Raw genomic sequence first — 14,624 nt, 5'->3', positions numbered from 1 at the left:
ATGAGGCCTCGTTTTTCAGATTAAATTGTAGGAGACTCATAGCAAGTGACTGTCCTAGGTCATACAGGGGTAACGTTTAGGCTGAAACCGATTCCAAGTTTCGTGCATATTTTACCCAACTCAGGTGGTTCTACACAACCATATTTTTCCATCTTGAGAAAATATTAATATTTTCAGATCTTTTCTTTTAATCTCATTTGCTTCTTCTAGCTAAAACCAAGATGTAAATGCCATTTGTTAGGCAGTAGAGCCTGTTGCTGGATGTTGAGCCAGCTGGAAAGCAGCAAGACAAGAGCTAGCTTGCTGGCTGTGTGTGATGAGATACCTTTGTGCTACCTTTTGCTAAGCTTTCTTTCCTTCCAAGGCTAGCCCAAGGCCTCTTCCTCCCAAGGCTTTACATAAGGGTCACACAGACCTTCCTCATTTCTCTACACTGATTCATTCACACATACTTCTTGAGTTCTGTCATGTTCCAGGCATGACATCAGTCAACCGAAGAGATAAAAGTTTCCATCTTTCTAGAACTTACGTTCCAGGCAGTATGATGAGTTATCACCTTTTCCTTTGAGTGGTGTTTACCGGGAAAGACATTTACTTCCCTCAACTTCAAGTTCCCACAAAATAGAGAAAATTCTATTAAAGTATCTTTTGATTGGTATGTGTTAATGGTACATATTGATGGGACTTAATGTATTCCCACCACTTTACACTGATAAACCACCATTTATCCACCTTCTCCTAGATACACTCTTCTTAACCACCATACATATAAATCAGCTCTGAATAGGACAAAGATTCGTAGGTAAGACCAGAAACGTTGAAACCTCTAGAAGAAAATGTAGTGGAAATATTTCAAGACATTGATACTGGCATGATTTTCTGAGTAGGACCCCAAAGGCACAGGACAAAGAAGGGATTACACCAAATAATTTCTATGATATAGTGAATTGAATCAGTACACTGTGAAAGTGTTGGCCATTTAGTAATTTTAACACTGGATATTGTTAACAGAAGTAAGTAAAATTTTAGTGGAAAAGGCTAATTTAAGATGGCAATTTTAACATGTTTCCATTTTAAGACTGTATGCTCCTTCTCTGAGCCACACATATTGAATATATATTTCTGAGTTCTTACCAATCAAGAAAAATTGCTGTTCAAAAAATACTATAATTACTGCCCAGCTAGGAGGTGTTCAACTAATTGAAGCCAGATTAAGACTCTTCAAACATTTATTGGTTTGTAAGCTAAGTATCATAAAATGACTCATTTTTATTGATGATGTCATGTAAGACAGAGCACTTCCATTGTTCCTTACAATGGACAAGATGCATACTAAATTAACAATATAGATGGATATACATATACACATGACCATAAAAACAGCAAGAAGTTTCTCCTAGAACCTATTCTGTGTCTACTTAAAATGTTTTCAATAACCTAGGCTCTGAGTGTGAGGTTCAACTATCAAAGATGCAGCCTACATAAAGTATTGCAGTTCAGAGTCTAGTATTATATCATGGTCCACAGTAATTCATACCTACACATTTGTACATTAGTGATGTTTCTGAATGATGGAAATGTAAAATGTTATAGTCTGAAGTTGAAAGGAAACTGATCCTTATATACATTCAAACAGTGTGTGGTAAGGGAAGGTTAACAGAGAATAGTGATTGGTGAAATTGATTAAAGTATATCACTTGCATTTTGTAAATATCACAATAAAGCCACTTTGCACAATTCATTTACACTAAAAAGTTAAAGAAAGAGATGCAGCATTGAGTTTTCAAGAGTAGCTTGGAGCTACTCAGATGTACCTAGATTCAAGTATCAACTCTACTGAAGCAAGCTAATTGACTCTGGCTGAGTGTTGTAGCAAGTTCAAAACTCTTGCCAATAAAAGTTAATAATCAAATCTTATTAATTTATTAATGTATTTGTGAGATATTCCTGTTATATAACAATTCTTAAACACACGGTCTAATTCCATGATTGTGTCTAGAAACCTGAATATTTTTCAAGCTAGGCAATGTGTTTTCATTTAAGAGCCCAATGACAATATCCAAATCCTTTGAACAGCAGAGTGAGTCAAATGAAGACAATTAAATGCTCAGTCTCTGTGCCATATTAACAGTGCGTTTTACCTGCCTGGTAAGCAACAGGTTATAAACATTGGTCACAGGCCTTGTCTTCCTATTAGTCTTCCCAGAGGGAAAACTGTCCCTGATTCATACTTCTATCTAAAACACTGGAAACCCTAGTAAGAGTTCTCTGAGATTTAGGAGCTCATAGTAGTCCTGATGCCTAAAGGCAGTAAATGGATTTAGGAGTTATTTAGATGCAGCAGTAACAAGAAAAACAATACATCTCTTTCTCTCAAATCTGCTGCTCTATTCACCCTCTGGAGCAGCACATTTGGTAAATATGCAGAGTATATTATACTTAAAAAAGAAAACAAAAATAAAATATGGTAGTTTATTTTCTTGGAGATCATTTTACTCCTATTAGTCCAAGTGTTGATTCCACAAGTAAACAGTGATGCAGTATCTCAATCGCATACAAAGCCGAGTTATAACTCGGAATAACTGGGCTACTCATTAAAAGGACTAATTCAGTGCTAGGTGCAGCAGGCACACACAGCTGCTCAGCAGGGGGTTAAGCAGGTATATTGTGGTTGGAAGCCTCAGTAGTGGCTCATATAGTGAAACCTTATCTTAATTAGTAGGCCAGACCTGTTTGGCCATGTACCTGTGATCACAGCTACTGTGATCTCAGCTATTTGGAAGACCATAGATAAAGGAACTGCAGTCTGAGGCCATCCCCTGTACCCAAGAAAAATGATGATGATGATGATGATGATGATGGTCTATGTAAGATCTAGCTTCTCCAAGGTGTCATGGATGATGGCAATCATTCAAAAATCACTATTCACTTCCAGTCCTTTTTATCAGCCCACTCTCTATGGGAGAATGGTACAGTGTCCTGAACTAAGACAGTATATGATGTTGAATATCATTTCACATGCTCACTTGGAATCTGTGTATCTTGTGTTAGAATGTGATTCAGAACTTTCTGATTTGTTGTTGTTGTTACTTTTAGATAGGGTCTTTCTATGTAGCCCAGGCTGGCTAAGAAGTCATGATACAGTCCAAGCTGGCCTGGAATTCCTATGCCTATTGCTTCAGCCTCCAGGTCCTGAAATTACTGGAATTCACTAACCATGTTTGGTTCTTCTATTGATATTTAATCAGTCTGTTTGCTTTCTTACAGTTGAATTTTTGGATAAGTGTATTTTGGATAATTGTACTTTGGCATATGAGGCTCTGGCAAATGTTTTTCTTGGTCTGCATCTGGTCTTCCCATATTTTGATATTTTCTATTGTAGGGCAGAAGTGTTTTAATTTTAATTAAGTCAAGCTGGTCAAAAAACTTATTCTATTTATTTATTTTTTATTGTGAAAATACCATATAGAGGGGTTACAATTACACGGGCAAGGTAATGAGTGCATTTCTTATCAAGCATTGTTGCCTCCTCCTTTGTTTCCCCTTCTCATCCCTTCCCTTCTCCCCCAGGTCCCCCTCATTCTCCCCCCAAAGTTGTAAAGTTCATTTTTCGACATAACATCTTGCAATGGGTCCACCTGTATCCCTATTTAAACAATTTTTTTCCCTTCCCCTCCACGAATTATACCAACATCAAATACAGTGAAAACAGGGGTTATACTGTGGGGGAGGGACATAAAAAACTTATTCTATTCTCTAAGTTTTCTCCTTCTAGGAATTTTTGGGTTTTTTCCATTTAGGTGTCTGATGTGATCTATGTCTAGATTTATAGTTTTGTGTGTAGGTGTTCAAGTATTATAGGACAATTTGTTGAAAAACTCTTTCCTGCATTGCATTTTCTTTTCTACATTGTCATAGATTAGTTGACTATATTTTTGTAGATGTACTTCTGGGCTCTCTTGTTCTCCATTGATCTTTTGTGTCTTTTAACAATACTGTGTTAGCTTTATTACTGAAGCTCTACAGTAAATCTTAAAGTTGGGTAGTCTAAATCCGCTGACCTTTTCTTTTCTTTTTTTCTTTTTCATTTTTTTGTTGGTTGTGGGGCTTGAGCTCTGGGCTGGGGCGTTGTCCCTGTGCTCTTTCGCTCAAGGCAAGCACTCTACTGCTTGAGCTATAGTGGCACTCTGGTTTTCTGGTGGTTTATTGGAGATAAGAGTCTCATGGACTTTCTTGTCCGGGCTGGCTTTGAACCTCAATCCTCAGATCTCAGCCTCCTGAGTAGCTAGGATTACAGGTGTGAGCCACTGGTGCTCAGCTAACTTTTATTTTTTTAGTTAGCTATTAAATACCTAAAACTTTAAATTACTTTGTCAATTTTCACAAATAACTTGTAGAGATTTTTACTGAAATCGCATTGAACCTGTAGCTAACTTTTAAGTAATATGTGTCATGAGAAAATTTATATTAAGCGAAGTAAGCCAGGCCCAAAGAAACATAGGTCCTATGGTTTCCCTTATTTGCAATATATAGTTTATGTCTGAGTCAAGCAGAAAAGGTCAGATAAGTTGATGTTAGAGGAATGAACCCCAAGATAAGGATTCAAATGTTTTTTTGTTTTCTTTCATGCAATTTTTTCTAACATATTTATAAGATGATTTCTTTGTTGCTTTGTATATCCCTCCCCATGGCATAACCCATGCTTTCACTGTATTTATGTTGGTATAATTTGTGGAGGGGAAGGGAAAAAACAGATCGTTTAACTAGGGATACAGGTGGACCCATTGCAACAATGAGATGTACAAGTCGTTATGTCAAAAAACGAACTTTACAACTTTGGTGGGGGGTGGGTAGGGATCAGGTGGGGGGAGAAGGGGAATATAGGAAGGGATGGAAAGGGGAAACAAAGAGGAGGCAACAATGCTTGATAAGAAATGCACTCGTTATCTTGCCCATGTAATTGTAACTCCTCTGTATGGAATTCTCACAATTAAAAAAGAAAAAAGAAAATTTCAGTAAGAATAACTATAATGTAACATTTGTAACATTACTGATACATGGATATTCTTTAACAATTTCATAGGAAAAAAATTAAAATTCTATTGAAAAGATGTTTCACATGTACATATATATATATGTATATAGAAAAGATAGAGGCAGAGAAAAGAAACAGAAAATGAAAGAAATTATGTAGATGTTATGAATTTAATAAGACGAAAAGAGATAAACAAGATTGTGTACACTAATTCTGACAAGTATGTCAACAAAAGACAGGCACGAATACAATTTTTATCACAAATGCTTTATTTTGCATGACAAAAATGTATGTATTAAATTTTAAATCTAAAAAAAGATGCCTTTTTGATTTTCAAGTTTTTCAGAATAAAATGACATACTAGAAGTAAAATAACATATTAGAGACCTTCACATGATAAATTGATTCTAGCTCAAACACACTAGGGAAAAATAAGGCTGCAGGCATTCTATGTGAAAGAGATAAATTTATGAGTATTTATGCTGTTAGTAATTGTCTGCTCCCCTGCGGCACCATGACCTCTGCCAAGTCTCATTCGCAGCACTAACTCATAGGGCCCAGCATTTGGAAGGAGACTAAATTAAGGATAAAAGAAAGCTTTGGGGTATTAGTATTGATGTTCATTTGGCCTTACCATAAGTGCATTTGCTAGGGATCTGGTTTCAAACTCGTGTCTAAAATTTATATTGTTTCTGCTTGAAAAAAGATGTGTACCAGGTAACTCGTAAAAGAGTCTAAGCAAAGAGGTATTAACATCATCTTCCTAAGAACATTTTCAGGCCATGTGGGCCAGGGAAATATACAGAAAAGTATATTTCAAAAAAAAGTCAGTGGTCTTTCTTCTTCTGGCAGGCTCCTTCCTGGATATATATCTGACAGATAGCTGTGGTACTTCTAGTCTAGAGTACAATGGTCTTCGATTTGGCTTAAATCCTGAATGTCTATCATAAAGAATCTCTACAGGTGTGCTCAATATGTGCATATTTGTAAGCTATATGAATACATAAATATGTATGTATTTCTTTGTTAAATTAAAAATGAAAGGTATAAGATTAAAAGTATGTGTAATATATTGAAAGAAAGACCTAAGGGGCTAGGAAGGCGGCTCAGTGGTAAGAGCACTTGCCTTGCATGCATGAGGCCCTGGGTTCGATTCCTCAGCACCACATAAGCAAAAAGAGAAAAAACCCGAAGTGGTGCTGTGGCTCAAGTGGTAGAGCGCTAGCCTTGAGCTGAAGAGCTGAGGGACAGTGCCCAGGCCCAGAGTTCAGGCCCAACGACCGAACCCCCCACTCCCAAAAAAAGAAAGACCTAGGAAAAATCAAGACTCTTTTTTTTTTTGATTCAGCAGAACTAGATTATAAGAAGCTTTTTTGGTACTGTTATACTATTTACAGAAGACATGGTATCATATGAATAAAATGCACATTTGAAATTCCTGAGCTGTAATACTGTGAACCCCTCTGATATGCAAGCCGCTCACTCTGGACACCCCTGGTCTTGCTATATTGCTATTTGCTTAACTGATAATAAATTGTATTTTATGCTGGAGAATAGTATTTGGAAACAAAGAAAAAACATAAAAGTTTAAACAACTGGTCAAACATGTTGAGGTTAATACCATTTTTCTCTTCTTCATTGATCTCTTAATCATTAACAAAACATATAATTTACTGCATCCCCATACAGCAGACACTGAGCCATTTGCTGGCTAAAGCAACTCTAGTTGACTGAAAAATGAAGTGATCTGATTTTTCATTCTGGTTGGGCTATTAACACACTTTGTGACAGTCGTTAAGTCTGCTTAATATAAACTGAATATAAACTGAAATGTGGGCAGACCTTGCATTTGTGCAAGGAGCCCAGGCATTCTCTAGCTTTCTCACTGGTTGAGATTCAGCTCAAGTGATGTATACTGTGCAGTCTCTCCGCCAAGGGGAGCAGAAGTCACGTATTTGTACGTCATTGTACTCCCCACCCCCAAAGCCCCCTCTCTTAATTAGCTAAGTGAGTGACCACCCGTACACCTCCAGTATGTGGCTTCTGTGCTTTGAGAACTGCTTGCCTTGAGGCTTGGCTTCCATAAAACATACCAAGTAAGTCAGAAATCTCCTGATTTGTCCTTAGACTTGCCTAAAGACAAATCTAATTGTGGGGTGGGAGGAGTCAGAAGTGTAGAAGTAGAAGGCATAAATATGGTTGAGGATTTAGGGTCCAGATTTTTAATATTATTTGAACAATGATTTCAATTCTATGTTAATAAAATAGAGTATAGGTATTGGACTTAGGAGTCCTGAAGGTCACAGGTGGTAATAACTTTAAAACAAAACTAAGATGGACCTCACTCTTCTGCTCTAACTCTTTTTGCCATGTCATTAAATATCCCTGTGTTTATCCAATAGCACAACCAATCAATAGCACATGAAGCTTTCCAGCCACTTTAATATCTCTTACATCGACTTTTATCGAACAGTAGTAGAACTTTGTAATAAACAATTTTTGAACTTGTTTTATGTGGTTTTGAGCATCCAAGAGATAATCAAAATTTAAGTCAGTGTCTAAGAAGGAAGTAAAATACAGCTCAAGATTATTAAACCAACTCAGTTCAACAGGCAATTCTGAATACCTACTCTATGCTAAAGATTGTCATTGGTGCTTTAAATAAAGTATATTATTTAATTCAGAGTAATTGAACAAATTTATGTAGCTAGATATGATATGGAGATGAGTATGAAAGATAATCTTTGCACTCAAGATTATAATTTAGTTGTGATGAACGGAAAGTGTTTGTGATGACATAGCTGAAAAATAGCCAGATCAAATATTTTAAGTGGCTTTACAGAAGTAAAGTTAAGCATTAATTGTTTTTAAGTAAAGATGATTACATTTAAAAAGTCAATAACCAGATTTTTAGCAGAAAAATAAAGACAGAAACTAGGAATGGATAGAAATGTAAAATATACATATTCAAATCAAATGCATAGCCAGCCAAGAGTAAGAAATGTTTTATAGATGGTTTACAATTGATTGTTCTCTAGAAAAACAGAACCAATAAGAGGAGGAGGAATAGAAGGAGGAGGAGGAGGTGATAGAGAAGGGGGGAAGAGGAGAAGAGGAGGAGGAAGAGGAGGAAGAGGAGGATGAGGAAGAAGAGGAGGAAGAGGAGGAAGAGGAGGAGGAAGAGGAAGAGGAGGAGGAGGAAGAAGAGAAGGAAGAGGAGGAGGAAGGGAGGGAGGGAGGGAAGAAGAGAAGGCAAATTTAGACGGATGGGTAGATAGATTGTGGAAAATTTGTTTATGAGATTAAAAGGGTCTCATTATCTGCCACCTGCAGGCTGGATACATAAGGACCATTGGTGTCATTCTAGTCCTAGTCTAAAGGATTGGGAGCTAAGAGATTCAGTGGTTTTAGTTCCAGTAAGTTGAGAAGAAAAGGGATACACTAGTCAGCTAGGGACAGAAGATTATTCCTTTTGTATTTTTCAGGCCTGTAATAGCTCAGACCATCAATATTGAGTCAAGCAATCTGATTTAGTCTAATAACTCAAAGGTTTTCTTTATTGGAACATCTCTTTCAGACACTTCCAAAATGATTTTAGTCAAATATCTGAGTTCCCTGTCACTGATTTAAATTGATCCATAAAGTTACACTCTCGACAGGGGACAGACTAAAGGCAAGCAGAATAGAAATTTAAGGTGTTTGTTGTTTTGGTTTTGTCTGCTTAAACAGAGATCACTGGTGCTTTTCCAACATTCCCCTGAATTATCCCTAAACATATAGACTACTTACTAAGATTCTACATCTGAGGTATTTTATTCTAACCAATGAAACACTTTGCCTGCAAGCCAGAAGGTGTTGGGAAGTTAGAATCCCTAGATAAGCTCTCAGGGAGTGACAAGTGATAGATTTAGTCTAGCAGAACTTTGAAGAGCATACTCAGCCTTCACCAGGTGGAAGGGGGGACATGGTCTGAAGTGAGTCACAGAAAAACTCCAGTGCATTCGTTTTCTACGTTATTCAGGGTCTGAAAATCACTGGTGGTATATACAGAGATAAACAAACATGAGCGAAGAATTCTCGTGTCAATGCCTACCAATGCCTGGCAAGGATATCAAACAACTATTTGAACAGGGCTTTTGCCAGCTCAGCACTTCCACTGCTGGGCCTGTTAACATTATAGCTATAGATGGCAGCTATGAATGGCTTAGGAAGGCTATCATTCAGCAAGGGATTCTTTCCAGCCTAGAAAATGTTGGCACAACCTTAAGTCACTATGTGCCATGTTTACAATCATGTGTGTGGAACTGTGACACCACCCCCAACCCCCCACCAAAAGGAAAGATAGTCCCCTTCACATGTAATCCCAGCACTTGGAAGGCAGTATAGGAGGATGATTAGCTTGAGGCCAGTCTGTGCTACATAGAAAGATGTTATCTCAAAGGAAAAGTAAACAAGGACAAGATGCTCTGACAGATTGTTAGGATGCATATGTGAGTGAATCAAGAGGACCAACCAGGAGTGACTCTCATCACCATTTTGAGTGACCTACTTGAAATGTGCACTTTGCCTTTCCTCAAGTTCTATTGGACTTGAATTCTCCTTTATGACAAAATATACACAACTAGGGTTTCATTCAACAAGGCTACGATGACTGCCACCAGGTTATTTTACAGAAGGAAATCATATGATCATCTGAGAAGTTTAGTTGATCCTGATTATAATGTGGCATGAGACATAGTAGGTAGATCTCAAAAAATTGTCCATGAAAATAGTTTGTGTTTAACACTGGCAAAACCTGTGAAACAACCTAATTGAAAAGATGAGAGTGTTGGAAATCTTATGTTGTTTTAAGGCTTTTGCTTTTGCTTAGAAATTGTGATGGGCCAGTTTTTTGAACAATCATTTTCAGGCCACAGTGAAAGTGATATGGGGTACCAGTGGGTCATGCAAGGAGGAGATTGTACAAATGTTACTTTCCTTCTCTACATCCCTTGGTAGTCACCTTTACATGTTCAGATTAGTTACTGCAATTCTCTACTTTTAAGGTTGTGTGTGCGTCCAGAAAAGTATGTCTTTACTCAATTCACTGTGGTCTTGGTGCAATAGTATGTTCTCCAACCACAAGACTGTCCCTCTGACAGAGAAACTGATTCAGACACAAACTGATCCATAAAAATGTATAATTGTCTGTAACATGAGGTATATAACTGCTTAAAGTTTTCCAAGAAGCTATCTAATAATGGATTTATTCTTTGTGACTTATAATAGTATTACTGTTATTAAAATTGGCTTACTAATATTTGTGCCCTATAAAATGATACTTTATTCAACTGGAAGTATTACATAGATGATGGTTGTTACATAAGTTCATAATATAGATTGAATATATTTTACAGAAGACTAAAAACATAGAATTAAGTAAGCATACCCTAAATAATGATAACCCAGAAAATTACTTAGTAGATCACTTCCCAGAATCTGTCCTTATAAATAAGCCATTATGAATATATTTATAGATTTTTATTTATTTAAATGTAAAAATCACTTCATTTTAGAACTTGTTTTCTCACTGCACCTGGGCTATAAGAATAGCAGATTTGAGCAATGGATAGGACATGTACATCTACGTACAGAAGTTGGAAAATCTCAATGAACGTTAGAGAAAATGATTATGATTTGTTGACATATTTTCAGTATTATAATAGAATTGGAAACAGGGATAAACCAGCAAAACTAATCTTCATGATTACTACAGTTCAGACATGTTATTTATACAAACTTATCCCACGTAAACAGAAAACTAAAGCCATATAAAAGGTTGAGGGAATAAGACTGTTATGTTGAACAATCATTGTAATGAAAAATGTCCACAGAAAATATAGCTTATACATTTTACTGAAGGAAAAAAATCTTAGTTAATTGAACTGAATCTAGAAAAGATTTTCTTAATTATAATATAAGAAACATCAATATGCCTTTAATTTCTTACAAGCACTATTTGAGTTAAGCCTGCATTCTTTTTCATTTTTATGAAATTATCATTGCTGCTGGTCTGTTGGACTAGCTTAATGGCATTTCCTGACTTATAATAATATAGCTGATTAACACATGAACTGGAAAAAATGGTCTTTTTAAATATTGGAAATGATTAATTAAAAAGAAATAAGCAAGAGACCTCATTTTTGTAAAATTGCCTGGAAGTTTCTATGTACTTTAAATCTCAAGTATGATTGGTTGTAATTGTTCACCTTAACAGATCTCAACAGGAACCTCAGAAAGGAATTCATGGACATTTCTGACTTATAGTCTTCATTTTCCCAGATAATGCTAATGTAATCATCACAACACACACCCAGCACTGTACAACAGATATGTCTCAAGAAAGCACTGTATTAAAAACATATATTTTTATATCTTACCCATTTTGGCAAAATGACTCCCAGTGGCAGCAATATTTACCAGCTTTACTTCTTGGATTGAAAAAATAATATTAAAGAATGAATCTAACATCCAATTCTAAAATTTTAATTTTTATCAGATTTAATGGAAGTTTTTGGCCAATGATTCCTTAGAATATTCACCAGCTTGACTATAAACTAAAACTCACAGTGGAAAATGTATAGCTCATCAAATATATGTGAAATTATTTTTTTAAGTATTTAAAATACTTTAAATTGGAATCAGGAAAATCAATTTTACTTACTCAATGTTCCCAGCACTCATATTGTACACTTATTAATTGGTCTTTATATTACCAACCTCATTATTCTCAAGAATTCATAATGACAATCTCTGTGCAATGGATAAGTATTAGATACAGGCTAGAGGCCTATCAAAAAATTATTATCATGCCAGATCTTTCTTTGGGGTTATGTATATTTTTGAGCTCAAATTAAGAAATTGCAAGGAAAATGGCAGATTAGAGACACAGCACTTTCTTTCCTCTTCACATTTCTAAAGCAAAACATCAGCTTTGTGTGGCTACAGGGACAGTTAGGGGCATGGAGAGGCTCAGCAGGGCAAAGGTTAACAGCAGACAGACAAAGTGAAAGCCAGAAATACTGAACTTCATACTTGGAAAAGAAACAACTAAACCTTAACACTGTGCAACAGGCAACATAGGAAGAGAGAGAATCCGTCAGTAGGGTTTAAACAAAAACAAAAAGGGGCTCTCTGCAATTTCCACTGATGCACAATCTAGCACTCTGAAAAAACCCAATGTAAGATAGGTAAACTGCAGTCAGCCCAGTGGGTAGACACTGGACAAGGGCCCCCCTCACTAATGCAAGTGAGGAACCATCTGCAGAGAAGTCTTACTGTCAAACAGGGCAGAAGCCTTTGTATGTCTACACATCCGAGCTCCTTAGAGTTTCTCTCTTCACTGGCATCCATGGGGAGCCAGGTCACAGAGTCTGACTAGGATCCAGAACTGGGACCCAGGTCTGCACTGTGAGGAGTGTGCACTTCTCAGAAGAGGGAAGCAAGAAGCACTTCCATTCCAGAAAGGCAGCCTGACTTCTGGGAGGGGCAATCCCAGCTCTGTGTGAATATAAGAGGGGGGCTGGAACAGAGACTGGCCTGGCCTGGCCCAGGCAGGCAGGCAGGCAGGCTCACTCAGTGCTTTACCTTGCCTCCCAGTAATGATTGATTAGTTTTGACAGTTGTCTATACACTCAGACCAAGCAAGCTTTGATGAAAATGCAGCCGCTGCTCAGGCATGTCCCGTGATGAAGCAGAGCACCAGTTGTGGGAGGGATAACCATTCAATTAGGTGTCCGTGGGCTCAGCTGACAGACGCTTGACAGTGATGCCTGATCTCACCCTGTTTGCAGGGTTTGTACATGGTAACTATTGGCAGGAATTCAGCCCAGCAGAAGTCACAATAGTTGCAAGCCCTTAGGAGGAAAGGCAGAGCACGGATCTGCCAATAAACAGCCCTTTTTGTTCTGATCCTTTAGGGCTGCAGAGATAAAATGATTCACCTCCCTCCTGCCCCAACCAAACCACAAACAGAGAAACCTGAGGAAAAGAAAAGCATCCTCCAGGTCCCAGCAGGAAGGAGATACTGGCTGAACTTTGAAAAAGTCTTTTGTTTTATTCCAGATGTTCTATTTTGCTGTCTATCACTATTGTTTCTCACAGCTTTGTCACATGTTCTTTAACTTTGCTCCTAGCTTACTCTGCCTCCCGTCTTAGTCAGAAGTTGTATTACTTAAATATGAGTATGTGTAGCTTTACCAACATAAATTCCTGGTTAATCCTCTAACCTTAGTTCTTTTTTTTCTTTTTATACTTACTGATGTGTTATTTTCGAGATTTTTTTTCTGTATTTAAATATCTAGTTTGTGTATGGGCTGTTGTTGTTACTACGTTAGTCTGTACTGTCTCCTCTAAATGGTATTGGGGAATTAGATTCAAGGGAAAGCTATTTACATGAAAAACACTCTATATCAAAAAAGAAGAGATGTCCATTCTAACTTATGTACAAATTGAAGCATAGAAACACAAAATGTTAAAATCAAGGAAGTAATACTTCTCCAAAATTTCCTATCTTTTCACTAGCTCAGTCAACAGAAATGGTTGAAATACCAGCAACTTCAAAAGCCTAAATTCAGAAAATATTCTATGACTTAAAAGAGGAGACACATATATGGATTAAATAAATGAATGAAATAAATCAGTTGAGGATTTGAATAAGATATTTATCAAGGAAATAGATTTTGAAAAAAGGCAATATTTGAAATAGCTTGATAAATCAAGCTAAAAAAAAACTCCGTATAAAGCATTACCAAATAGTTAAAATCAAACAGAAGAAAGAATATAAAAGATTGAACGCAAAGATCAGAGACCATTATATTCAGAAAAATTAAATAATCAGCCTGAAATTGGTGGATCATGTCTGTAATCCTAGCTACTCAGGAGGCTGAGATATGAGGATCACAGCTCAAAGCCAGCCTGGTCAGGTAAGTCAGTGAGACTTTTATCTCCAATTAACCACCAGAAAACCGAAAGTGGCACTATAGCTCAGGTGGTAGAATGCTTGCCTTGAGCTGAAGAGCTCAGTCAGGGACAGTACCCAGGCCCAGAGTTCAAGCCCCATGAAAGAAAAAACAAAAAACAAAAAAAAAACCCTACATTGAAAGAATTCTTTAAGAGAAAATGTGATAATTTTACCACCTGTTTCTGTTCTTGGAAGAAATAGAAAATAGAAATATACATATACACATATATGTATATTTTTTCATCCCTCTGAAATTATTCTACAATTTCATATATATATACATATATACATATGAACAACAGATATTAATGTTTAACATGGAAGGTACCTTTATCACATATATTTCTTTTCTTGTGTTAGTTTTTCTTGTGATAAAATAGATTAGCAGGCTGGGCAAAGGTCAAAACAATTCAGAGTAAAAAGAAACAGAGCTTCTTTTGTGTCAACCTTAGGTAAAGAAAGTACTGCTTTAGATCAAAGAACTGCTTTAGAGATTCACTGAAGCTGAAGTTCAAATAAAACCACAGCATCAGTCAAAATACCTGGAAATGCAATAACGGCTCAGGAAGTGTATGTGTGTCTAAGAAA

This window comes from Dipodomys ordii, unplaced genomic scaffold (assembly GCF_000151885.1).
Source record: "Dipodomys ordii isolate 6190 unplaced genomic scaffold, Dord_2.0 Scaffold10, whole genome shotgun sequence".
Lineage (NCBI taxonomy): Eukaryota > Metazoa > Chordata > Mammalia > Rodentia > Heteromyidae > Dipodomys > Dipodomys ordii.
The sequence above is the reverse complement of the archived record's forward strand: the minus strand, read 5'-3'. Positions refer to the sequence as shown.